Genomic DNA, 26743 nt, shown 5'->3' on the forward strand with positions numbered 1-26743 from the left:
AATTATATGTAAATTCAAATGAAAATTATTCTATGCAATATTATGGGTCTGCTAGTTCATAATAGTCATTGTATGGCAGCTAAAAATATCACATTCATAATACATTCACACACATTCACCTGCCAATATGTTCATTTTCAAGTACTCTGTGCACTGGGGTAAGAGGTATGTCCTATGTCATATGCTGAGGGAGCTGCTCATTTAGCAAAAGACTAAATTCTTTAATAGGAGAATTTTTATGGAAGATGAGTGCATCAAGATGTGAGTGGAGTGAATGCAAAGAGGTGGTTTTCCATCAATGCCTGATACCCAATAAAAATCGAGTTCCTTCAGAGGAAGGAAGTTTTTCTTCACTTTAGATTTCGGGATAGCTGACTCTTTCTGGAGAGAAATAATAAGAGTTAAAAAATTCTATAGACATTAAGACAGTGGTTTAATTGTTTTATCTAGTCCACAGATCATGCCTCTTCTAATAGTTTATTTATAAATGCAGGGGTTTTCTTTGTACTACATTCTCAGAGAATTAACTTCTGCTTAGAAAAGCAACGGAAGGAAATTTCTCAGTGGGTAATACAAGGTTACATTCATAGATAGTATTAGCTGAGTGAAAGGCCCAGGGCCCCTACATAGACAAAATATAATGGGCAACATCCTGGAAAATCTGTATCTAAGTCAGCCTCCAGTTCCAACATGTTGCTTTTGAAAGACAGATAGGAAAGGACCTAAATGAGGGAGTGTCTCTACCCAGATGTGTTTCTTAACAGGTGAAAATCTGTCACTCATGGTCATCAGACTTCTGAGTCACTTAGGATTCATTTATTTTCAAGAAACAGGTACCTGACTTAAGGCATACTAAATAATAGAAATTTACATTTTCATGTAATAAGTAGTCCACATCTGGAAAATTCCAGAGCCGATGAAACAGTTGAGTAAATTAGGCCTCCATGTTCGTTTCTCTGATATATTCTTATATTATTTCTTTCTGTTATCAAAAGTCTGAAGTACCCTCAAACATCATTTCTTTATTACAATGACCTAATTAGAGAGCAAGGACTATTTATCCTAATCTATCTGTTTTACTTGGAGGAAAATGTTTCCTGCAAGCCCCTTACCCTAGTTACATTTATAATTCAAATGCCAGACGTGTCATATGTTCAGTCTTAAGCCAATTACTTGCAAGTTGGGATGGGATTCCATAATCAACATACATCAAATATTATTCATTCCCTGGACAGGGAACATTTTACTACATACAAATGAAAAAAGAGATAAGGAAGAAGTGCGCATTTGTTTATGGGTAACTAATCAACATGATCTGGTCCATCATTTTATTTACCTTTTTATTTTATCCTTGGCTCTCTTCCTTTGTGCTTTGGGAGTAAGAAAACTTATTTCATGGGGTTCCATGCATTGTTTCATTACATACCAATTGAGTTTGTGCACTGGATGCTACAAATATAAACATTGCTATGAAACAGGTCTTAGTAGAAGATTTATTTTACTCAGTCTGAAAGGCAAGATTTGAAAACAGCAACAACTAAAGGTTCCTCATATGAGGGGTCTGAATAGATATTGTCCATGCGAGGTTCAGGTGAAAAAGAATAATAAGTGCCCCAGGAAGAGAAGCAAAATTATAAAGGACACAATAATAAGCAGCCAATTTTGCCAAGAGGAACCATGAGTAGGTTCATGTTTCTGAAAAGTGTAGCTCAAGGCTAATGGTTGCTGAATATGAGGCGGATATATTGCCTTTCTTCAAATTGACATTATAGAATTATAAATTAATGAATTGTTATGAATTGAATGTTTGTATCCCACCCAAATTTCTGTGTTAAAAACCTAACCCTCAATGTGATATATTTGGAAATGAAATCTTTGGGGATAATTATATTTAGGTGAAGTCCTGAGGGTCAAGCCGTCATGATGAGATTAGTGCCCTTATAAGGAAAGATCAGAGCTTTCACCCTCCACCCTCTCCCAGTCTCCCCTACTCTCTCCCTATCATGTGAGGACACTTCAAGAAGACTGTCACCTATAAGTCAGGAAAAGAACGCTTACCAGGAACCAATGAACCAGGACCTTGACCTTGGACTTCCCCACTTCCAGAACCATGAGAAAGATATTTCTATCATTTTAGCCACTCAGCCTATGGTATTTTGATATAACAGCTGGATCTAAGACATTAATATACAAAACATTGGAATACTTCAATAACCCACATAAACTGGGAGAAATCAATGATTCAATCTCAGATCAGACTCATAGACAAGAAGCACAGCACAGAAGTCAATTAGCATCAATCTCAGAACAGAGTCATAGACAAGAAGCAGAACACAGAAGTCAATTAGCATCACAAATGTCATAAAGACAGAAGAATGATGGGAATCTAAACGTTTATTATGAACAGGAAAACAAACCGCTTATGTGAAAGTCTAAGAACCATATCACAGTAAAGAACTGAGATCACTACACTTAAATAAGATTCCAGAGAAAGAGACAGAAACCATGCCAGCCTCCTGGAAATTACAGCAATGATGAATAAAGGGGCACTTGTACTTCTGGTAGATGTTATGGTGTGTTGGTTGTGGAGGGGAAGTCACTGCTAAGACATCTGCAAGGTTGTTATTGGTCTCAAGGGGCAGCTGAATTTTAGAGAAGTCAAATGAAGGATAGGTTCTGAGAAGTAATGAAGATTTGAGAGCATTTGCTATGGAGCCAGATTAGAAGCCAGTCTAGGAAGAATATGGCCTTCTCTTTGAGAATTTTCCTAGGTAGTTATGCTCTAGATGAGGATAATCTTAGTGGAAGCTCTTAGATTCTATAACCTCCTTAATTCCAGATAACTGTGAAGTGTTGTATACTAGCAAGAAAGAGGCTCTTACACAGAGAACAAATGAAGCTCTGCTGGCCACTTTTAATTCAAACATTTGGTATTTCTAATCTACTAAATGGGAATAAAATATATTTATGGTTACTAAAATGTTTTTAAATATTACCTTTTTTTAACATTTTCTTTAAAATATGTAGAATAACCCAAATCCCCATCCCTGTTACAGAACTATAGAATTAAATTGAAGCACTTACTACAGATTTATGTGGTAGCATTTGGACAACATGTGTATTTCCTTAAATTCAGATTGAGTGGTATATGAACTGTATAAAGGTAAATTGAGGCACATTAAAATGTTTGAAGAGCTTGTTTGCACATATATGATTCCAACTGAATAGAGCCAAATGAGGGGGAGTTAGGACCACCCCAGAGTGAGGAGCTAAGGGAGAGGTTTTTAAAAGAAAATGAGGAAGCAAAGCATGAAACTTATTTGATTGATTATAATTTAAGTATTTGGGAAACACCAAGTGGATGTTTGTTACTGGTTTTTGTTAAATTTCACATTTGATTCAAATGCATTGACTCTAGCTCAGGTTTTGGGTTGCTTATCTAAGTCACGAAGATGTTAGACTCACCTCAGTCCAATGGCCTCTTTGTATAATTACTTTAACAATACAATGCTATAAGTAAGAAAGATAGAAATTTTGCAATTTATTTGCAATTATAATTTGAGGTTTCTATTATTCAATTCATTTTATATGAAGGATAAATATTACAGGGGCATCTGGGTGGCTCAGTCTGTTGAGTGTCTGACTTGATTTTGGCTCAGGTCATGATCTCATGGTTGTGGAACGGAACCCAGCATTGGGCTCTGCACTAAGCATGGAGCCTGCTTGGGGTCCTCTCTCTCCTTCTCCCTCTCTCCCCCTCCCTTATTCATGCTCCTCTCTCAAATAAATAAATAAATAAACTTAAAAAATAAATAAAGGGTAAATATTAAAAAACTTTCAAGAACTTTACAATCCATATATTTACTCAAATGTAGACTATATGTCAATGCAAATGTTTATTTGTATTGTGTCAGTTATACATTTTACTCAGACACACTTGATATTTTCTTGGTACTCTACTTTTTTTTTTTTTTTAACTTTTCCCATTTTTTTTGAAAATGTGTTGCTTCATTCAATCCTTGATGTAAAATTACATTTAAAAAATAATGGCACTAAATACATTAAGTACTGAAGACAACATTTTTAGAGTAGGCAATCACTTTATAAAGTATTTTTTAATATTTTAAACAGATTTTATTTTTTTCAAGCAGTTTTAGGATCACCACACAATTGAGAAGAAGGTGCTGAAGTATCCTATGTAGCCCCTTGTTCCCACTCATTCATGGCCTCCCCTATAGTCAGTGACCGCCACCGAGGAGTACCTTTGTTACAATCGATAAACCTACATTGATATATCATTATCACCCCAAGTCCATAGTTTACATTAAGGTTCACTACTGATGTTGTTATATTCTTTGGGTTTGGACAAATGTATAAGCACATGTATTCACCATTATATTATCATACAGAGTGGTTCCACTGCCCTAAAACCCTCTTAACATTTTTTTTTACAAGACAAGCTTATGTATTCTGTTCTTATTAGTGTAATTCCAACTTACTGTATATTTGCTCTCTGAAAACAAAACAGTTTAGAAAACTACCATGTCCTTCCACAGTGGGTAAAGACTGATATGGAAATGTTAGGGTTTGGAACGAATGGTCAAGAAAATATTCTTGAGACATTTTCAGTGCAAAAAGGTGGTTTTATTAAAGCATGGGGAGGGGACCCATGGGCAGAAAAAGCTGTAGTGGGGTTGTGACAGGTGACTGATTACATACTTTCAAGTTGGGAGGTGGTTAGGGATACTATAAGTCTCTAAGGCATTTTAGAAGTAGGTTGCCAGGACCTTGAGGGGGCTAGCTATTGTTAGGAAAGGTCATTTATTACTGTTTAGAAAAGCCTTGTTGTGAGACCCTTCACATGTATATCAGGGGGCCATATGCTTGGAGGATGATTGCTAACATGTATCTTTGGGGTTAGAAATATAAGAAGTTTCCAAAGGAATTTTGACATGGGAAAATAGACTTACAGGATCCTGGAGGTCGGGATAATGTTAAGCTAAGATTGCCTTTTGCCTTGAACAAAGTATTAACATTGAGGCAGCTGAGTTCCTAGAGGAAGGTCACTCTGCCTGTTTCAAGGACTTGTCAATGGGTTGTAGGTAGTAAGAAAATTGAATGTTTCCTTTTGCCTTTGTTTCCTACAATAAAGAAGAATTCAGAAGACTTTGTTTTCTATCTCACCCTCTTTGAAAGTCTTTCTTCCCCAACCTGAGCAGTTAACTCTAGAAGAAGGAACAGATGGTGGCAGGGGCATAAACAGGATATAACTGATTTGCATTGGACTGCATCTGGGCACATCACACCTTTGACCCTATCTTAGAGAACAGGAGAAAGGAGTTCCAGAAAACATTTTCTCTCTCTTGTTTCCTGTCACAGCATTATTAATCATCTTTCAAATCCTATAAATTAACTTCAGCTGGTCTTTAAAAATAGTCTTTATCTTGTAACTTAGACCCTGTAAATGTCTCTAGATCAAAATCATGCTCATTATCACTCTATAAAAGTATAAAGTCTGGGTCTTTCCTCTGAAGACCCTTTTCACTTGTCAAGGTAATAGGTGACCTGATTTATTAAAGTAAGGTCTTTAGGATAAAGGCTTCTGACTTTCTTCATTGCTTTACGTCCTGATTTAATAGCTGTCAACCTTTAAAAAATCAGTTTTATGGTTCTATAAAATTATATAAGTTAGAGATATATCTGGTAACCATATTACAGCTGGTGAAAGTGACTTAAAAATTAGATATATTTTTGAAATGCAGAATAAATATTTAATTATTAGTACAAACAGTTCTCTCTGTCAACTTAGGTTATATCAAAAGCAGTTTCTGGTTCTCTATATAAATTAAAATTTGTAACACATAAAATGTATTTTCCAAAAAAAATGGACATATATTTTTTTCTTTAAGAAATGGAAGCAATATAATTTTGCATCAGGTTTTAAGACTACCAACTAATGGATCACAAAGATTCAAAATGTTTGTTAAAAATTAAATTTTAAAACTTTATCATATTGTCAGGTTTTCTTCCAATACTCAATGTTGAAAGCTATATAATGTCAATCGAATGATCCCTAAGAATGGAGGAATAAACAGATTTTCTGACAGGATTTGCAGTTGTCTTTTGCAGGAATTACACAAGATGGAAACCTCTTGAACTCTGTTTTTTACTATGTTTTATAGAAGTGTTTGCAATAAAATAAAAGAGGTAGAATTCTGTTGGAGAAAACATCAGCATCAAGCTCTTTACTCACAACACTGTTCGTTCATTTGTTTTTGCTAGTGTAGTGGCTTCCTAAGTAAACATTTGGTTCTACTGTCTCTCTTCAGACTTCCAGTGTATTTATTATGTATATAAGCTTCCTGCAGAGTGTTTCTGAACACTGCATAAGGAAAATATGAAATCTTTATTATTATAATACTTCCTACACTTTGACTTTTAAACAGGATTTGATTACTAAGCTATTACATGCATCCACCACTAGTTTGCCTCCCACAAAACTAAAAGACAGATTTTCAAGATACAATCCAGAATTGTTTTCTTATAGCTGAAATAAACAACCTTCGAATTGCCAGTTAAGTGAATTGTTATGTCAGAAAAGATAAATGGTTGGGAAATGTATAAACAAATCTGTTAATCTAACATAAACTATAATTAAAGACTAAATCCCAAGTAATGGGCTACATGGTCTGTCTTTCTTATAGTCTGTTACTTTATCTGTGATTCCACAGAACTGGGCTTGCTTCTTTTTCACTATTGTGATTGTCTATTTGCCTGCCAGCCTTATCAGATAGACTGGTCTCTCTAGTTCTAGAGCTTTGTCTTATTTTTTGTAGCTGTCCCAGTGCTGACATAATGAATGACTTAATGAATAAAGATGTGAACACGTGAGTAAATAAGATAGAATCAGTAAGAAAAATTTGAAATCTTATTGGCATAGATAAGTAGTCAAGTATACAATAATGTATTTGTAGTGATAATTTTTCACAAAGATTTCATACGTAGTAAAATGTGTGCATGTTTGCTATTTAATACTAAATTGTGTGATGTGAAAGGAGCTAATAGTTACTGAATACCTTGTTAGGTTTCTTAGTTGGAAAGTATATAGATCTAATTAGTCAACTTAAAAGCAGGAGGAGAGAAGAGGGAAAGGGAGTTTGTGAACTATAAGGATACTATTAATCACATTTTATTAATCAGATGTTGCATTTTAACCATAAAAAACTATCCAGCTTGTGCATTCAATCAACCCGGAAGTCAGCTTCTTGCCATACTTGCTTTGGAATTTTTAAAAAAGTAATTTCTACTATTTCAAGTAACAGGATCAGAAGGTAGCCTGCACTCTGTCTTATCACTTTCTTTCAAATGATTTGAAACCTGAATTTGTACTTCCTTCTCTTTAAAGTGTCCTGAGGTAGAAACAGATTCATTCTTAAGATTAGCCCCAAGCTGGTTTCTAAAATTAAGGTCTATTTAGTAAACTCCATAATTCTTATAAAGAAGAATAATGCAACCTTCCTGCACCCATCATGTAAAATATTCTCATGGGTTTATAATCTGCCATTTTAAAGGGTTACATTAGAAGATTGCATACTCAGGGGGTGGGGGGTCAGTAGATAGATGCTAGAAAACTTCTGTTGCCAAATTTTTGATCCCTCTAGTTCTTCATGGAATAATGAATAGTAACTGTTAAAGCATATTGAACATAATCCAAGGATAATTTTATTTGTAAACAGATCATTCTTAATAGAGTGATGCAATGTAACAATTATATATTAATGGGCTTTGATGCTAGACCAATTAATTTAAAATTCTGCCTTTGCTACTGGTGTAGTATTTGTGAGCAAATTGCTTTGATTTCTCTAAAGTAATCTCAATTTATCTATAAGGTAAGGAATGCTATATGTAACTCATAAAGTTGTCATGAGGGTTATGTGAGAAAAAAGTATATAAGATGCCTACCACAGTGCCTAGCTCAGCATAAACATCTTATGAGTTGTGTACTTGTACATACCCACAGAAATGTCTAGAGATGTTAAACCATTGGCCCTAATCATGTAGCTGATATGTTAAGCTTTTAGCCCATGTCAGATAATAAAGTCTGCCTCCATAGGCTGTTTTGTTCACTATTTTCCACAGGCTTCTCTAACCTATGAATTTGAAAAATGATAAACTTGAGAATGGTATTTAGGCCAGTTCTTTTTTTGTGAAACAAAAATTTTTCTAGCCATTTTACATTATTACAGGTTTATAAGAATGATAACTTTTATCTTAAAAAATAATAAGGGAGGGGTGCCTGGGTTGTTCAGTAAGTTTAGCATCCAACTTCAGCTTAGGTCATGATCTCATGGTTCATGAGTTCAAGCCCCACATTGGGCTCTCCACTGTTAGCACAGAGTCCACTTCAGATCCTCTGTCCCCCTTTCTCTCTGCCCTTCCCCTGTTCACTCTCTCTCTCTGAAAAATAAATAAACATTAAAAATAATAAAAAATAAAAAATAATGAAGGAAATTTCTCAGCAGATTACATGTTCTAGTAGATTTTTTTTATATTTTCTAGTACTTGAGTTTCATTTTTCAGATTCTTAAATTATTACTATTGACCAAGTAGGAAGGTAATTATCAAATGCAATTGTGTCTTCTTAGAAGGAACACTTTATTTTTTAATTTTTTAAAAAATTTTATTTATTATTGAGAGAGAGAAAGACAGAGCATGAGTGGGAGAGGGTAAGAGAGAGAGGGAGACACAGAATCTGAAGCAGGCTCCAGGCTGTCAGAACACAGCCTGATGCGGGGCTCAAACTCACAAAGGAGATCATGACCTGAGCCAAAGTCAGATGCTTAACTGACTGAGCCACCCAGGCACCCCTGGAAGGAACATTTTAAAATGCTCCCTTTAAAGAATAAGTGCAATTGTAAACTCTCAGAGGACTTAATTCTTTGTCTCTGTTACTTCTATTTGATAGGGGAGGAAAGGTTAAGTTTTTATTTCCTCTTGTTAGAGAATTTTGTTCAGTGTTTCTGGGAAAGAAATGTGGTTGGAGTTTGGGATAGAAGAAGGGTATAGAAGCTATGCCAAGTTCCCAGATTATAAACACCACTAGGAACAAAAGTAAGAGGAAAGGAAGCATCTTATTGCTTTTTACTCAATTCAATGTTTCTATAATGAAATAAAATAATAAATAACTTCTATTTTCCATTCCAGATTGTAATTCTGAATAGATATAGAATCAAACTTCTGCTAATCAGAGTTCAGACGTATAGTTAAATAGGTATTTTTTTCTTATCATTTAATATTAGGAAAATTGGCTGCTAATAAATTTGAAGAATCAAAATATTCAGTTACCATATCAACAATGAGAAAATAAAAAGGTAATACAGCCCACATATTATTAGGAGACAGAAATTACTTCTGTATGCAGTGTAACTTGGTCCAACTGATCTCATTTACTGAAGCAATAGTTAGCTTAATTTACTTAAGGTTAGATAAAAGACTTCGATGGTAAAAATACAGAGAATGGAATTGTAATCTATTATCAAAGGACTTCTAAAAACATTATGTTGGGCAATCAAGGACTTTTTATTTCATCTTTAACATTTATACTATGTATATAATTATGAATAGATACATTTCAACAAAAGAATAAAAACAAGATGAAAGGATAAAAACCTTAAATAGAATTATTTTTGAACTAATAATTTTCAATAAATGACTTATAGTTGGGATCACTGGGGTGTAAAAGGCCACAAATCTTTTAATGTATCAATGTTACTGACAATCTGATAAACAGTCTCAAAGATTGCAAATTCCTGACTAATTTTAATATTTTGTTGAGAAAACTGTCTTTATTATTATTACTGTATGTATTCCTTTCTAATTCCATGTATTTACATAATACTTGCTTTTTACTCCAGAGAATACATAAAACTTCTGTAGTCTATGTCTGAACATGATTATTCATCTTACAGACATGTTGATTCTATCAATTGCCTAAGTGCTTGAAAGATCATTAAGTAGAAAGCAAGCTTGATGTATGATGTAACTGGTTTTACATGAAGGTCATTTTGCTTCACAGGCTACACCTTACCCCTTATTTTATCAAAGAATTTATTAAAGATTAAATTCATTGAGATTTACCCCTGTCAGCATGAAGCCCAGGGATATGGGCAGTCTGAACATGGCATACACTGACCTTCTCTCTGAAACTTCACATTTGCCCTAAGATCGAAAATAATATTTGTATTATTATGTAAGTAATAGTTAACAGTGGATACATGAATGAGATTTTTAATGAAATACATACATAAATTATTTAGATGCTAAATAGGATTTGTATAAAATCTTGCCCGAGACTATGGAAGTTAGGTATTTCTTTCCTCCACAATATATTTATCTAAATTTTTGAGAATCCCAGATGAAGCATAGTTAATAACATTGTTCACTTTTGCATAACCCTCTAAAAGGAGTATACATCTTTAACCCCCTTCCCACCTTCCATCTCTCTACACTGGAGAGATGGGCTCTGGTAATTATATAAAGGGGACTAAAGAAAATGAATTATTTATACATGAAAATGTTTTTCCCAGAAAAGGTAAGTCACTTAAGGTGTCTCTAAAATTCTTTTGAATTTTTCCAAGTTTAGATGTTGCAATATCTGTCTTTCTTGATTTATTTTATTCTAATATTGAAATATATTTATTTAATTAATATGAAAAAAACTATTAAAATATTTTTCTCTTAAGGCTGAGATAAAACAAACCCCAATGATAGAATTTCAAAATTACTATTTGAGCTTGTACTGTTTAATTTGTTTATTCCTACAAAATAATGAAGAAATCAAATATCTTTTTAATTTGGGAGATTTACTTATGTAACAAAAATCTTGAAGCTTTTTGCCTCCATTTTTTATGTTGACAAATAATTGTCAACTGATTTTAAATAGATTGCAAACAAAATTTAGAGTACTCACAAAAAAAATATATGACATTGTAGCAGAGTTAGGGTAATTTGCAAAGTAGTTCTTCAAAGGTGCAAACGTTTCCAAAATCTACCTGATAAGTTAGCAGAGAAAAACATATTCTAGCATGCAGAAATTTATATTTTTATCTCAACATTTTATATAATATACATTGTATTTATACAATATTTTTAAATTTTGACATTTGGAGGGGAGCGCCTGGGTGGCTCAGGTGGTTGAACATCTGGTTGTTGATTTTGGTTCAGGTCATGATCTCAGGATTTGTGAGATCCAGCCCCTACACCAGGCTCAGCGCTGGCAGTGTAGAGACTACTTGGGATTCTCTCTCTGTCCCTCCTCTGTTTGTGCACAAACGTACTCTCTATCTTTCTCAAGATAAATAAGTATTTTTTGACAATTTTTATTTCTTTAATGTTATAGCTTACTTAGATGCAATTTTTATTACATGTGCCCAGTAAATAATTACAAACAGATTTCTACTCCACAGTTTACTAAGCAATATGTTTACTGAGATCGTGTGTTGTAGCAAAATTTGTATTTGTGTTGCATTGAACCAACAATTTGTTTTGAACTTTGAATTTTCCAGTTGAATTTATATTAATAATTCCAATAATTTCAGATATCTCATGTTAACCAGAGGCTTTATGTTCCAAGGACTTACTAACTAATGCTATGAATTGGCTGAAAACTTAAATCCTCATTAGAATTAGTTCAGCTGATATTCTATACAGAGACTATAATGTTAACGATATAAATATTCTTTGTACACTTCTGTTGCAATGAAGCCAACCAATTAACATCTATCACCTCACTTGCAATCGTGCACAAATAAATGAGCAGGATTATTTCAGAAGAATTATTGAAGTGAAAAATGCTTCTTGTAGAGATACATATGAATTTAACTTCTACAATTGTACTTATTAAGTCATCATGTTTGAACATACTGTTAAATAACTGATTGGATGAAGCCCACCTACTTTATGGAGGATAGTCTGCTTTACTCAAATTCTACCGATTGAAATATTAATCTCATCCAAAAAGTACCTTCAGAGCAGCAATCAGACCAGTGTTTGACAAAATATCCAGGCACCTGGACCTAACCAATTTGATATATAAAATTAACTATCAAAAGGCTGGTGAATGAAGTAGGACTGATGCAACAAATATATAATATATTTCCATAAAGCACAATATACCCTTTTTTTCATATGACTGCCTCCTGCAACCAGGAAAGTAGTTTTTACTTGAGGAAATGGGAGGCATGGGTCTTATTCTATTGTTTTGAGCAAGCATGACAAATCTTGAGGGCCAAATCTCATCAGCCACTTCTTTTGTAAATAAAGTTTTATCGGAACACAGCCATACCCATTAATTTAAGCATTGTCTACAGCTGTTTTCATGCTACAAAGGCTGATTCCAGTAGTCGTCACAGAGACTGTACTACCCAAAGCCTAAAATATTCACTTTTTTAAATTTATAGATACTGTCTGCCAATATGTGGCCTAGAGTCAGAACTTCTATGTATTATCTTAACTGCTTAGAATTTAAAAATGCAAAACAGATAAGGTCCAGTAAGGAGAAGTAAAGCCAGATGATTTGAAGATTTTTTTTTTGTCATTCATTTACTCTGTCAAACAGTAAGAAATTATCTCAGTTGGTGCTAGAGCTGTACCCTCAGTAATTTGGAGGTAATTATAATGCGTGCTTGAATAAAATAGTCATGAGAATGTCTTATTACCTTTAGAAATTATAGCCGAGGTTTTCAGGGGACTACTTTTGTATTTGAGATGTTACCATTCATTGCAAGAGCTTTACTAAATATTAAAAAAGCCATAGTTACAGCTCTCAAGACTTGTAAAATATATCCTTGGAACAAACTACTGAATTATGCAAACTACGTGGGTTTTAAAGTGTGACCAGATAGGCTGTTAGGAAATTAACTCTCGATGAGTTTTCCAGTTGGAGGCAACTTATGATTTTTAATCGCCAACTCATCACATCCCACTATATTTCACATAGAGAATAATGCATTCAATAATTTTGGCTTCAAAGGCTAATGTGGTCATGAAAATTCAGTGTTTGTAGCCACTCAAACTAATTGTTCCATTGAAAATATAATGAAGAAGACATAAAGGAATTTCATAGATTTTTCAAAGTGCTGGAGCAATAAATGATCCCTCATGGTTCCTCTTTGAAACATGATTTTCTGTGCTTCACAGCTCTTACTAACAGAATGAGAAATATTTGGGATGTATTTATGCATCAAAGGAATATGGACATTCCTGGCCAAGGCACAGATGGTGAGAATTAAAGTTCATTCCCAGGGACTAGATTCAATGTATGAATACAGAGAAGCTAATAAATGATTGAAAAAAGAGAAGTTCACTGTAGAGTGTGAAAGCTTTCTAAGAAACATGTGAAACTATTATAATACCACTAGGTGATTGTCCAAATGTGTTTTCATAGATTTCTTTAAGGAAGTGTTTAAGGTGTACAATTTATAAGGTATTTTTAAGGTATACAATTGTTAGGGTGGTGTTGGTGCCATTTGGAAAGTAATAGACAAAATGCTTATGCCAACGTGGATCAGGAAAACATGGAATTGCTTACATTAAAATAAAAGGTTTGTTACATCTGGTATGTTAGCTAAACTGTTGTTATTGACGACAAATATTAACACGCTCCATTAGATCAACCCCATTCAATTAGAAACATCTAGTCTGTGTGTGGATCATTAGCATTTTGGTGGCCATATTTAGGCTAAGGCATGATTTTTAAAAATTTTGTCTGTTTTCTGATGAATGCCAAAAGTAATTTGCTAATTCTTACATGAAATAATGTATCACGGTCTATTTTTAAAATGCCTTAATAAGCATATGTTACCTGCCAAATAGGTATTTGGGGCACTGGTTTTGCAAAAACAGAATAATACTTGGAATAGAGTTCTAGGGTGGTCTCCAGGAATAAGGCAATTAAATAAGTCTCCCACTTAATGTGCTCAGACCTCCAAATATTTAGGATACCACTGTCATGATAAAGTTATGTTAGATAAGGCAAGCAAAAAATAATCAGACATATTTAGAGAATGGAGGAAAGTCAATTTAAAAAATAGGACAGAGGGGTGCTTGGGTGGCACCCAATCTATAGGTAGAAACTACCTATAGATTATCTGTGTCTGTGTTATTGTCATCAACACAACCTAAATTAAGTTAACAACTAAGGGGGTACCTGGGTGACTCAGTCAGTTAAGCGTTCGACTCTTGATTTTGACTCACGTCATGATCTCATGGTTCATGGGTTCAAGCCTCACATCAGGCTCAGTGTTGACAGCATGGAATCTGCTTGGGATTCTCTCTCTCCCTCTCTCTCTCTCTCTCTGCCCTTCCCCTGCTCACGCACACACTCTCTCTCAAAATAAACAAATAAACATTAACAAAAAAATAACAACTAAGATGTAAAGTCATCACTTAAAACTTAAAAAATTTTTAATGTTTATTTATTTTTGAAAGAGACAGAGACAGAGTGTGAGGGGGTTGGGGGCAGAGAGAGAGAGGGAGACACAGAATCTAAAGCAGGCTCCAGGCTCCGAGCTGTCAGCACAGAGCCTGACGCAGCCCAACGTGGGCCTCAAACTCCTGAACTGCAAGATCATGACCTGAGCCAAAGTCAATGCTTAACCCACAGAGCCACCCAGGCACCCCCATCACTTAAAACTAAATATTCATTGCATACTGTCATTCAAAAGTGCAGATACACCCTTACTATGGATAATATCATTTCACTCATGGCATTTGTTTATATTGCAGGATATCAAATAGTTGCAAGTATAATAAAATTTTCTGTGTTTATTCCCTATATTTTCAATATACTTTTTTAAATAAGTTTTTATATTTATTGAAATGTAATTTTAATAGTAAAAAATTGGGGTTTATAATTTGAGTATATTTTTTCAAATTTCATTTTCTAGTTCTTGGTGTGTGTGTGTGTGTGTGTGTGTGTGTGTGTTTGTGTGTGTGTGTGCATGCATGTGTGTGTGTGTGTTACAGAAGAATCAATCCATGACAGATTGGTTGAGAAAATCTGGTTCTTTTTTCATGGATTGTTTGCATATCAATATCCTAGACTTTAAGGACACAATTTTTTTAAGGTCTATGTAGGCTATTTCTTTAAAAAGTCACATCCAGATATAACCCTCTAACAGGGCTAACTCAAGGACTGAAATAAGATTGAGATGTTAATAGGGGCCATTCATAGATTTAGTTGTGAAAAGCAGGTAAGAATGGAGTTATGAGTTATATCTGACATTATTACAAATAAGTCCAAAGGAAAATAACTAAAGATTAATGAAAAGCTAGAGAAAAACATATCTTAAAATATGCTCAAAAGTTATTTTCAATAAAATATAAAAGGGTATCTAAAACACTGAGTTGCACAGGAAGTTCTGTGTTGAGCTCCCTCTTAAGAGGCCATGTACAGCATTTGCAAAAGAGATTCATAGCTATGCCTAAATACCAAAAGAGGCATAACAATATAAATCCAGAATATTCATTTACCTTTACTGGGCTATTGGCAAAAGGAGTGAAAATATCAGTAAATTTGAAGATCACTAAAACACTGGCTCTTTGGGGATGAAAGTTGTTGCAAAATTCTTGGTGATTCTTACCACCATGAGGCCCACATACCCCTTGCAGAATAGACAACAAAGCAAGAAAAGAAGCAGTGATACAGTTTTTAGACATTAATGATAAGTATTTCTTCGAATGCCCTGAAAATGTGAGTCTTCATTGTTGAGTCATTTTAACAGAGAAAATAGGCGGTCTCAGAGGACATCGCAAAATTTACCAAGCAGGAGTCACGATGACATCCCAATAAGACTGGAGGTCAGAGATTAGAGCTACAGTTTGCACTCTATGATAAGGATTAATAGCTGATGTGAACTTTAGAAGTGAAAAAAATCTGTGGTTAGAGATTTGACCTCAGATTTTGCAATATGGACCTGCAGCAGTTGCTCTAGGAATTTTCTTCTGCTCTCACCTTGACCGTTAATTCATGGCTGAATGAAGGGCGGTCCAGCCTGTGCAGTTCATAAGTGGTTTCTTTGTATGTGAAGCTAACAGTGGTGAAAACCAGGAGTCACAGGCTGGAATATGCAGAATACCAAATCAAGATGGAAAAAGCCAAAGATGACTCCAGTCAAAGGAAATATATGGCTGAAAATAGTCAAAATAATGGATTAGAATCAGAGATAGGCAATAAGAAAATATGGAAAATTCTAATATTAATGAGAAAACAGCAATAGCAACAATAAGACCTAGCATAAATTAGTTATACATACTAGGTGGTGTCCTAGACACTTGGAGAATATTCATTGAATCCTTTCCACACAATTTTGGGCGGACCTTGTTATTACCAATGTTTTTAACAGAGACTGAAGTACAGTGAGGATAAAAACTTGCTCATATTCAAGTAGAAAGAAGTTGGCTTAGAGACATATTTACAGTAGTTATGCCTGGGAAGGTATGTGAGGCTCATTTAAAGGGTAAACAATGAAGCAGATAGAGCAGCTATTTGAATTTAGTTTGTAAAAATGTTTGAACAGCATGCTAAGTAGTTTGGACTTTATTATATTTCTCTGCTCCGTATTTCCATAACTCCTTTAATAAGAAATAAAGAATAGCCTAATGATTAGAGTTTTTAAAAGTACATTAGCTACCATAAGGGTTCATGATTACTCCATTGTTGAACAGGCTCATGCAGAGTCTGGAAGACTGTCACGGATTGCTTTACGGGGGATTCCTACATTGGGTGAGATATTCTTAAGTGTACCTTCCAAGAGAGAGACTTTAAGATACACTCTTATCCAAAGTACTTACTGTCTTTCAAACAAATAGATATTGCTCAAATTAAATACATGACTGATTATGAATTTTAAAAATCCCACACTATACTGTAATATTGCATGGTATGTGGGATTTTACTAAAAAGTTAGAATGAAAATCATCCACTCAGATACCGTCTAACCTTCAATAGATTTTCACTGTGCTTAAAGGAACCTTTACTTAATAATTTAACTGAACTTCTATTTAACTCTGAAGGAGATGTGAGAGATGAACTATATTATGCTTTTTCATTTTCTAACCCGGCCAGCCATTCATTACTGATTGTTTTTTTTTTTTTTTTTTTTTTTTTTTTTTTTTTTTTTTTTTTTTCCATGAATTTTTTTTTTTTTTTTTTTTTTTTTTTTTTATTTATATATGAAATTTATTGTCAAATTGGTTTCCATACAACACCCAGTGCTCATCCCAAAAGGTGCCCTCCTCAGTACCCATCACCCACCCTCTCCTCCCTCCCACCCCCCATCAACCCTTAGTTTGTTCTCAGTTCTCAACAGTCTCTTATGCTTTGGCTCTCTCCCACTCTAACCTCTTTTTTTTTTTTTTTTTTTGTTCCCCTCCCCCATGGGTTTCTCTTAAGTTTCTCAGGATCCACATAAGAGTGAAACCATATGGTATCTGTCTTTCTCTGTATGGCTTATTTCACTTAGCATCACACTCTCCAGTTCCATCCACGTTGCTACAAAAGGCCATATTTCATTTTTTCTCATTGCCACGTAGTACTCCATTGTGTATATAAACCACAATTTCTTTATCCATTCATCAGTTGATGGACATTTAGGCTGTTTCCATAATTTGGCTATTGTTGAGAGTGCTGCTATGAACATTGGGGTACAAGTGCCCCTATGCATCAGTACTCCTGTGTCCCTTGGATAAATTCCTAGCAGTGCTATTGCTGGGTCATAGGGTAGGTCTATTTTTAATTTTCTGAGGAACCTCCACACTGCTTTCCAGAGCGGCTGCACCAATTTGCATTCCCACCAACAGTGCAAGAGGGTTCCCGTTTCTCCACATCCTCTCCAGCATCTATAGTCTCCTGATTTGTTCATTTTGGCCACTCTGACTGGCGTGAGGTGATACCTGAGTGTGGTTTTGATTTGTATTTCCCTGATAAGGAGCGACGCTGAACATCTTTTCATGTGCCTGTTGGCCATCCGGATGTCTTCTTTAGAGAAGTGTCTATTCATGTTTTCTGCCCATTTCTTCACTGGGTTATTTGCTTTTCGGGTGTGGAGTTTGGTGAGCTCTTTATAGATTTTGGATACTAGCCCTTTGTCCGATATGTCATTTGCAAATATCTTTTCCCATTCCGTTGGTTGCCTTTTAGTTTTGTTGGTTGTTTCCTTTGCTGTGCAGAAGCTTTTTATCTTCATAAGGTCCCAGTAATTCACTTTTGCTTTTAATTCCCTTGCCTTTGGGGATGTGTCGAGTAAGAGATTGCTACGGCTGAGGTCAGAGAGGTCTTTTCCTGCTTTCTCCTCTAAGGTTTTGATGGTTTCCTGTCTCACATTCAGGTCCTTTATCCATTTGGAGTTTATTTTTGTGAATGGTGTGAGAAAGTGGTCTAGTTTCAACCTTCTGCATGTTGCTGTCCAGTTCTCCCAGCACCATTTGTTAAAGAGACTGTCTTTTTTCCATTGGATATTCTTTCCTGCTTTGTCAAAGATGAGTTGGCCGTACGTTTGTGGGTCTAGTTCCGGGGTTTCTATTCTATTCCATTGGTCTATGTGTCTGTTTTGGTGCCAATACCATGCTGTCTTGATGATGACAGCTTTGTAGTAGAGGCTAAAGTCTGGGATTGTGATGCCTCCTGCTTTGGTCTTCTTCTTCAAAATTACTTTGGCTATTCGGGGCCTTTTGTGGTTCCATATGAATTTTAGGATTGCTTGTTCTAGTTTCGAGAAGAATGCTGGTGCAATTTTGATTGGGATTGCATTGAATGTGTAGATAGCTTTGGGTAGTATTGACATTTTGACAATATTTATTCTTCCAATCCATGAGCAGGGAATGTCTTTCCATTTCTTTAAATCTTCTTCAATTACCTTCATAAGCTTTCTATAGTTTTCAGCATACAGATCCTTTACATCTTTGGTTAGATTGATTCCTAGGTATTTTATGCTTCTTGGTGCAATTGTGAATGGGATCAGTTTCTTTATTTGTCTTTCTGTTGCTTCATTGTTAGTGTATAAGAATGCAACTGATTTCTGTACATTGATTTTGTATCCTGCAACTTTGCTGAATTCATGTATCAGTTCTAGCAGACTTTTGGTGGAGTCTATCGGATTTTCCATGTATAATATCATGTCGTCTGCAAAGAGCGAAAGCTTGACTTCATCTTTGCCAATTTTGACGCCTTTGATTTCCTTTTGTTGTCTGATTGCTGATGCTAGAACTTCCAGCACTATGTTAAACAACAGCGGTGAGAGTGGGCATCCCTGTCGTGTTCCTGATCTCAGGGAAAAAGCTCTCAGTTTTTCCCCGTTGAGGATGATGTTAGCTGTGGGCTTTTCATAAATGGCTTTTATGATCTTTAAGTATGTTCCTTCTATCCCGACTTTCTCAAGAGTTTTTATTAAGAAAGGGTGCTGGATTTTGTCAAAGGCCTTTTCTGCATCGATTGACAGGATCATATGGTTTTTCTCTTTTTTTTTGTTAATGTGATGTATCACGTTGATTGATTTGCGAATGTTGAACCAGCCCTGCATCCCAGGAATGAATCCCACTTGATCATGGTGAATAATTCTTTTTATATGCCGTTGAATTCGATTTGCTAGTATCTTATTGAGAATTTTTGCATCCATATTCATCAGGGATATTGGCCTGTAGTTCTCTTTTTTTACTGGGTCTCTGTCTGGTTTAGGAATCAAAGTAATACTGGCTTCATAGAATGAGTCTGGAAGTTTTCCTTCCCTTTCTATTTCTTGGAATAGCTTGAGAAGGATAGGTATTATCTCTGCTTTAAACGTCTGGTAGAACTCCCCTGGGAAGCCATCTGGTCCTGGACTCTTATTTGTTGGGAGATTTTTGATAACCGATTCAATTTCTTCGCTGGTGATGGGTCTGTTCAAGCTTTCTATTTCCTCCTGATTGAGTTTTGGAAGAGTGTGGGTGTTCAGGAATTTGTCCATTTCTTCTAGATTGTCCAATTTGTTGGCATATAATTTTTCATAGTATTCCCTGATAATTGTTTGTATCTCTGAGGGATTGGTTGTAATAATTCCATTTTCATTCCTGATTTTATCTATTTGGGTCATCTCCCTTTTCTTTTTGAGAAGCCTGGCTAGAGGTTTGTCAATTTTGTTTATTTTTTCAAAAAACCAACTCTTGGTTTCGTTGATCTGCTCTACAGTTTTTTTAGATTCTATATTGTTTATTTCTGCTCTGATCTTTATTATTTCTCTTCTTCTGCTGGGTTTAGGCTGCCTTTGCTGTTCTGCTTCTATTTCCTTTAGGTGTGCTGTTAGATTTTGTATTTGGGATTTTTCTTGTTTCTTGAGATAGGCCTGGATTGCAATGTATTTTCCTCTCAGGACTGCCTTCGCTGCGTCCCAAAGCGTTTGGATTGTTGTATTTTCATTTTCGTTTGTTTCCATATATTTTTTAATTTCTTCTCTAATTGCCTGGTTGACCCACTCATTCGTTAGTAGGGTGTTCTTTAACCTCCATGCTTTTGGAGGTTTTCCAGACTTTTTTCTGTGGTTGATTTCAAGCTTCATAGCGTTGTGGTCTGAAAGTATGCATGGTATGATTTCAATTCTTGTAAACTTATGAAGGGCTGTTTTGTGACCCAGTATATGATCTATCTTGGAGAATGTTCCATGTGCACTCGAGAAGAAAGTATATTCTGTTGCTTTGGGATGCAGAGTTCTAAATATATCTGTCAAGTCCATCTGATCCAATGTCTCATTCAGGGCCCTTGTTTCTTTATTGATCGTGTGTCTAGATGATCTATCCATTTCTGTAAGTGGGGTGTTAAAGTCCCCTGCAATTACCACATTCTTATCAATAAGGTTGCTTGTGTTTATGAGTAATTGTTTTATATATTTGGGCGCTCCGGTATTCGGCGCATAGACATTTATAATTGTTAGCTCTTCCTGATGGATAGACCCTGTCACTATTATATAATGTCCTTCTTCATCTCTTGTTACAGCCTTTAATTTAAAGTCTAGTTTGTCTGATATAAGGATGGCTACTCCAGCTTTCTTTTGGCTTCCAGTCGCATGATAAATTGTTCTCCATCCCCTCACTCTCAATCTAAAGGTGTCCTCAGGTCTAAAATGAGTCTCTTGTAGACAGCAAATAGATGGGTCTTGTTTTTTTATCCATTCTGATACCCTATGTCTTTTGGTTGGCGCATTTAGTCCATTTACATTCAGTGTTATTATAGAAAGATATGGGTTTAGAGTCATTGTGATGTCTGTATGTTTTATGCTTGTAGTGATGTCTCTGGTACTTTGTCTCACAGGGTCCCCCTTAGGATCTCTTGTAGGGCTGGTTTAGTGGTGACAAATTCCTTCAGTTTTTGTTTGTTTGGGAAGACCTTTATCTCTCCTTCTATTCTAAATGACAGACTTGCTGGATAAAGGATTCTCGGCTGCATATTTTTTCTGTCTAGCACCCTGAAAATCTCGTGCCAATTCTTTCTGGCCTGCCAAGTTTCAAAAGAGAGATCAGTCACGAGTCTTATAGGTCTCCCTTTATATGTGAGGGCACGTTTACCCCTTGCTGCTTTCAGAATTTTCTCTTTATCCTTGTATTTTGCCAGTTTCACTATGATATGTCGTGCAGAAGATCGATTCAAGTTACGTCTGAAGGGAGTTCTCTGTGCCTCTTGGATTTCAATGCCTTTTTCCTTCCCCAGTTCAGGGAAGTTCTCAGCTATTATTTCTTCAAGTACCCCTTCAGCACCTTTCCCTCTCTCTTCCTCCTCTGGGATACCAATGATGCGTATATTATTTCTTTTTAGTGTATCACTTAGTTCTCTAATTTTCCCCTCATATTCCTGGATTTTTTTATCCCTCTTTTTCTCAGCTTCCTCTTTTTCCATAACTTTATCTTCTAGTTCACCTATTCTCTCCTCTGCCTCTTCAATCCGAGCCGTGGTGGTTTCCATTTTGTTATGCATTTCGTTTAAAGCGTTTTTCAGCTCCTCGTGACTGTTCCTTAGTCCCTTGATCTCTGTAGCAAGAGATTCTCTGCTGTCAGCTATACTGTTTTCAAGCCCAGCGATTAATTTTATGACTATTATTCTAAATTCACTTTCTGTTATATTATTTAAGTCCTTTTTGATCAGCTCATTAGCTGTTGTTATTTCCTGGAGATTCTTCTGAGGGGAATTCTTCCGCTTGGTCATTTTGGATAGTCCCTGGCGTGGTGAGGACCTGCAGGGCACTTCCCCTGTGCTGTGGTGTATAACTGGAGTTGGTGGGCGGAGCCGCAGTCAGACCTGATGTCTGCTCCCAGCCCACCGCTGGGGCCACAGTCAGACTGGTGCGTGCCTTCTCTTCCCCTCTCCTAGGGGCGGGATACACTGTGGGGTGGGGTGGTCTGTCTGGGCTACTTGCACACTGCCAGGCTTGTGATGCTGGGGATCTGGCGTCTTAGCTGGGGTGGGTAGGCAAGGTGCACAGGGGCAGGAGGGGCAGGCTTAGCTTGCTTCTCCTTAGGTGATCCACTTCAGGAGGGGCCCTGTGGCAGCAGGAGGGAGTCAGATCTGCTGCCGGAGGTTTGGCTCCGCAGAAGCGCAGAGTTGGGTGTTTGCGCGGAGCGAGCAAGTTCCCTGGCAGGAACTGGTTCTCTTTGGGATTTTGGCTGGGGGATGGGCGGGGGAGATGGCGCTGGCGAGCGCCTTTGTTCCCCACCAAACTGAGCTCTGTGGTCCGGGGGCTCAGCAGCTCTCCTTCCCTTTGTCCTCCAGCCTTCCCGCTTTCTGAGCAGAGCTGTTAACTTATGACTTCCCAGACGCTAAGTCGCGCTTGCTGTCGGAACACAGTCCGTCAGGCCCCTCCGCTTTTTGCAAGCCAGACTCCGGGGCTCTGCTTGGCCGGCGAGCCGCCTCTCCGCCCCGGCTCCCTCCTGCCAGTCCTTGGAGCGCGCACCGCCTCGCCGCCCTTCCTACCCTCTTCCGTGGGCCTCTCGTCTGCGCTTGGCTCCGGCGACTCCGTTCTGCTAATCCTCTGGTGGTTTTCTGGGTTATTTAGGCAGGTGTAGGTGGAATCTAAGTGATCAGCAGGACGCGCGGTGAGCCCAGCGTCCTCCTACGCCGCCATCTTCCTCCAGTTCCTTCATTACTGATTGTTAAAAAATGATATATAAGTTGAACTTCTTATCTTCAGTTGTCAATGTGCTTTGGCATCCATTTTCATAAAGTTGAAATTCACTGAGATAGTAACCAGAACAGATGAAACAAATTTAGTTTTGTCTGTTGGATAGTAAGCAGACTTATGCAGGGGGAGATAGTTGGATATTGGGTTTAGTTTTGAGTTTGCTATGCCTGAAGCATGAAGAAAGAGTTTTATTTAGTAGGAAATGGTAAACAGTTTCAGGAACATTAGAAAGGTTTTGGAGATGGAATTTTAGATTTACATCTGTGTATACAGGATAATTGAGAGAATAGGAGTGAGCTTTCCTAGAAAAAGAATGCAGCATGAGTTGGGACCCGGGGAGGGAATATTAGCTCTAGGGCATAGTGGGAAAGGAATTAGCATAGAGTCCTTCCTCTGCTGGAGAGGCAGAGATGTGTTTTAATCCTGGGAGTTATGATATAAAGAAATTTGTCGCATGTCTGGCCATAGACTTATGTCATTGAAGTTAAGCATGGCAGGTTAAGTCCTGCTTTTACCTTTCCAATATACTCCATTTTAGACCACTTACTCTGACATCAATCCACTGCCCTTGTCTGAGCAATCAATCAGCCCTCAGTAGACTCCTCCCTGCCTTCCCACTTTTCAGACACACAATCTGCTTTCCACACAGGAGCTAACAGAATATTGTTAAACGTAACTCAGGTTTTATGTCTTCCCTAAATACTCTAGAAGCTTCCCATCTCACTCCTAATAAAGCCTGAATTCCCTATGGTGTAGATACTACATGATCTGCCCTCTCCTTCCCTCTATACCTTAATGACCTAGACTTCTCCTCTTCTTCCCTTTTTTAATTTTTTAAATGTTTGTCTATTTTTTTAAAAAATTTTTTTTTTCAACGTTTATTTATTTTTGGGACAGAGAGAGACAGAGCATGAACGGGGGAGGGGCAGAGAGAGAGGGAGACACAGAATCGGAAACAGGCTCCAGGCTCTGAGCCATCAACCCAGAGCCTGACGCGGGGCTCAAACTCACGGACCGCAAGATCGTGACCTGGCTGAAGTCGGACGCTTAACCGACTGCGCCACCCAGGCGCCCCGATGTTTGTCTATTTTTGAGAGAGACAGAGTGCGAGCAGGAGAGGGGCAGAGAGAGAGGGAGACACAGAATCCGAAGCAGGCTCCAGGCTCCAAGCTGTCAGCACAGAGCCTGATGCGGGCTCTAATTCAGGAACCAGGAAATCATGACCTGGGCCCAAATCAAGAGTCACTTAACTGACTGAGCCACCTAGGTACTCCATCTCTCACTCTCTCACTCTCTCCCTCTTTTTTTTTTTTTTTTTAATTTTAATCTCTCACACTGTACTGGTTACACTGCCCTCCTTTGCTGTACCTTACACAACAAACATGTATCTGCCTCAGTGAGTGCAATTTCTGCTTTCCGCCATTAATGTTCTTTCTCAGATGTGTACATTACCCTCTCTTCATTTCTGCTAGGTTTCACCTTAAATCATACGTAATAAATAGCAGCCCCATCCATTTATCCCTCTCTAAAACAGTTATCTGTTTAGTTTATTTCTGCTCAGGAATAAGAATACTGTTGCACAAGAAGGTAAAGAAGTGTGGTCAAAACACACAGCTAGTTAGAGCCCGAGAGAGGGCTGCAATCCAAACAATCTAGATCCAGATTTTAAACATGTCACCAGTGCAGTAGTGTGATGGCTAGATGTGTGGATCATGTGTGGGTGGATGGGTGGCACTTACAAAATAGCTATATAGCATTATATACCCTCTATAAGTCTCAGTTTTACAGTTCCTTTGCCTGTAAAGTGGGAATGTGTATAAAATTATCTAATTCATAATATTGTTGTAAAGGTCAGCTAGTAAAATTATGATTTATTAATATTATTACATAAACTTACCACTCTGAGACCTGGATTTTCATCCTGAATAGTAATGTCAGGGCAAATGAATAGTAAATTTTTCTTGTTCCACTAACAGCATGGTTTCTTTTCTTTTTTTTTTTTTTTATTTATATATGAAATTTATTGTCAAATTGGTTTCCATACAACACCCAGTGCTCATCCCAAAAGGTGCCCTCCTCAATACCCATCACCCACCCTCTCCTCCCTCCCACCCCCCATCAACCCTTAGTTTGTTCTCAGTTCTCAACAGTCTCTTATGCTTTGGCTCTCTCCCACTCTAACCTCTTTTTTTTTTTTTTTTCCTTCCCCTCCCCCATGGGTTCCTGTTAAGTTTCTCAGGATCCACATAAGAGTGAAACCATATGGTATCTGTCTTTCTCTGTATGGCTTATTTCACTTAGCATCACACTCTCCAGTTCCATCCACGTTGCTACAAAAGGCCATATTTCATTTTTTCTCATTGTCACGTAGTATTCCATTGTGTATATAAACCACAATTTCTTTATCCATTCATCAGTTGATGGACATTTAGGCTCTTTCCATAATTTGGCTATTGTTGAGAGTGCTGCTATGAACATTGGGGTACAAGTGCCCCTATGCATCAGTACTCCTGTGTCCCTTGGATAAATTCCTAGCAGTGCTATTGCTGGGTCATAGGGTAGGTCTATTTTTAATTTTCTGAGGAACCTCCACACTGCTTTCCAGAGCGGCTGCACCAATTTGCATTCCCACCAACAGTGCAAGAGGGTTCCCGTTTCTCCACATCCTCTCCAGCATCTATAGTCTCCTGATTTGTTCATTTTGGCCACTCTGACTGGCGTGAGGTGATACCTGAGTGTGGTTTTGATTTGTATTTCCCTGATAAGGAGCGACGCTGAACATCTTTTCATGTGCCTGTTGGCCATCCGGATGTCTTCTTTAGAGAAGTGTCTATTCATGTTTTCTGCCCATTTCTTCACTGGGTTATTTGTTTTTCGGGTGTGGAGTTTGGTGAGCTCTTTATAGATTTTGGATACTAGCCCTTTGTCCGATATGTCATTTGCAAATATCTTTTCCCATTCCGTTGGTTGCCTTTTAGTTTTGTTGGTTGTTTCCTTTGCTGTGCAGAAGCTTTTTATCTTCATAAGGTCGCAGTAGTTCACTTTTGCTTTTAATTCCCTTGCCTTTGGGGATGTGTCGAGTAAGAGATTGCTACGGCTAAGGTCAGAGAGGTCTTTTCCTGCTTTCTCCTCTAAGGTTTTGATGGTTTCCTGTCTCACATTCAGGTCCTTTATCCATTTTGAGTTTATTTTTGTGAATGGTGTGAGAAAGTGGTCTAGTTTCAACCTTCTGCATGTTGCTGTCCAGTTCTCCCAGCACCATTTGTTAAAGAGACTGTCTTTTTTCCATTGGATGTTCCTTCCTGCTTTGTCAAAGATGAGTTGGCCATACATTTGTGGGTCTAGTTCTGGGGTTTCTATTCTATTCCATTGGTCTCTGTGTCTGTTTTTGTGCCAATACCATGCTGTCTTGATGATGACAGCTTTGTAGTAGAGGCTAAAGTCTGGGATTGTGAGGCCTCCTGCTTTGGTCTTCTTCTTCAAAATTACTTTGGCTATTCGGGGCCTTTTGTGGTTCCATATGAATTTTAGGATTGCTTGTTCTA

General features: G+C 37.1%; 1 long non-coding RNA gene across 2 annotated transcripts in view; it reads right to left on the reverse strand.

Moving 5' to 3' along the window:
* LOC147581977 (uncharacterized) overlaps positions 1-26743 on the reverse strand; it is a 77011-nt gene that overhangs the window by 18305 nt on the left and 31963 nt on the right. The window contains exon 1 of one of the 2 annotated variants that reach the window (XR_015249819.1): positions 16013-17137. The exons of the other annotated variant lie outside the window; for it this stretch is intronic. This is a non-coding gene — a long non-coding RNA (uncharacterized LOC147581977). Of the gene's footprint in view, positions 1-16012; positions 17138-26743 lie in introns of those variants that run through there. 2 annotated transcript variants of the gene reach the window in all.

Source organism: Puma concolor, chromosome B1, assembly GCF_028749965.1.
Source record: "Puma concolor isolate L17-30 chromosome B1, mPumCon1.1.hap2, whole genome shotgun sequence".
Lineage (NCBI taxonomy): Eukaryota > Metazoa > Chordata > Mammalia > Carnivora > Felidae > Puma > Puma concolor.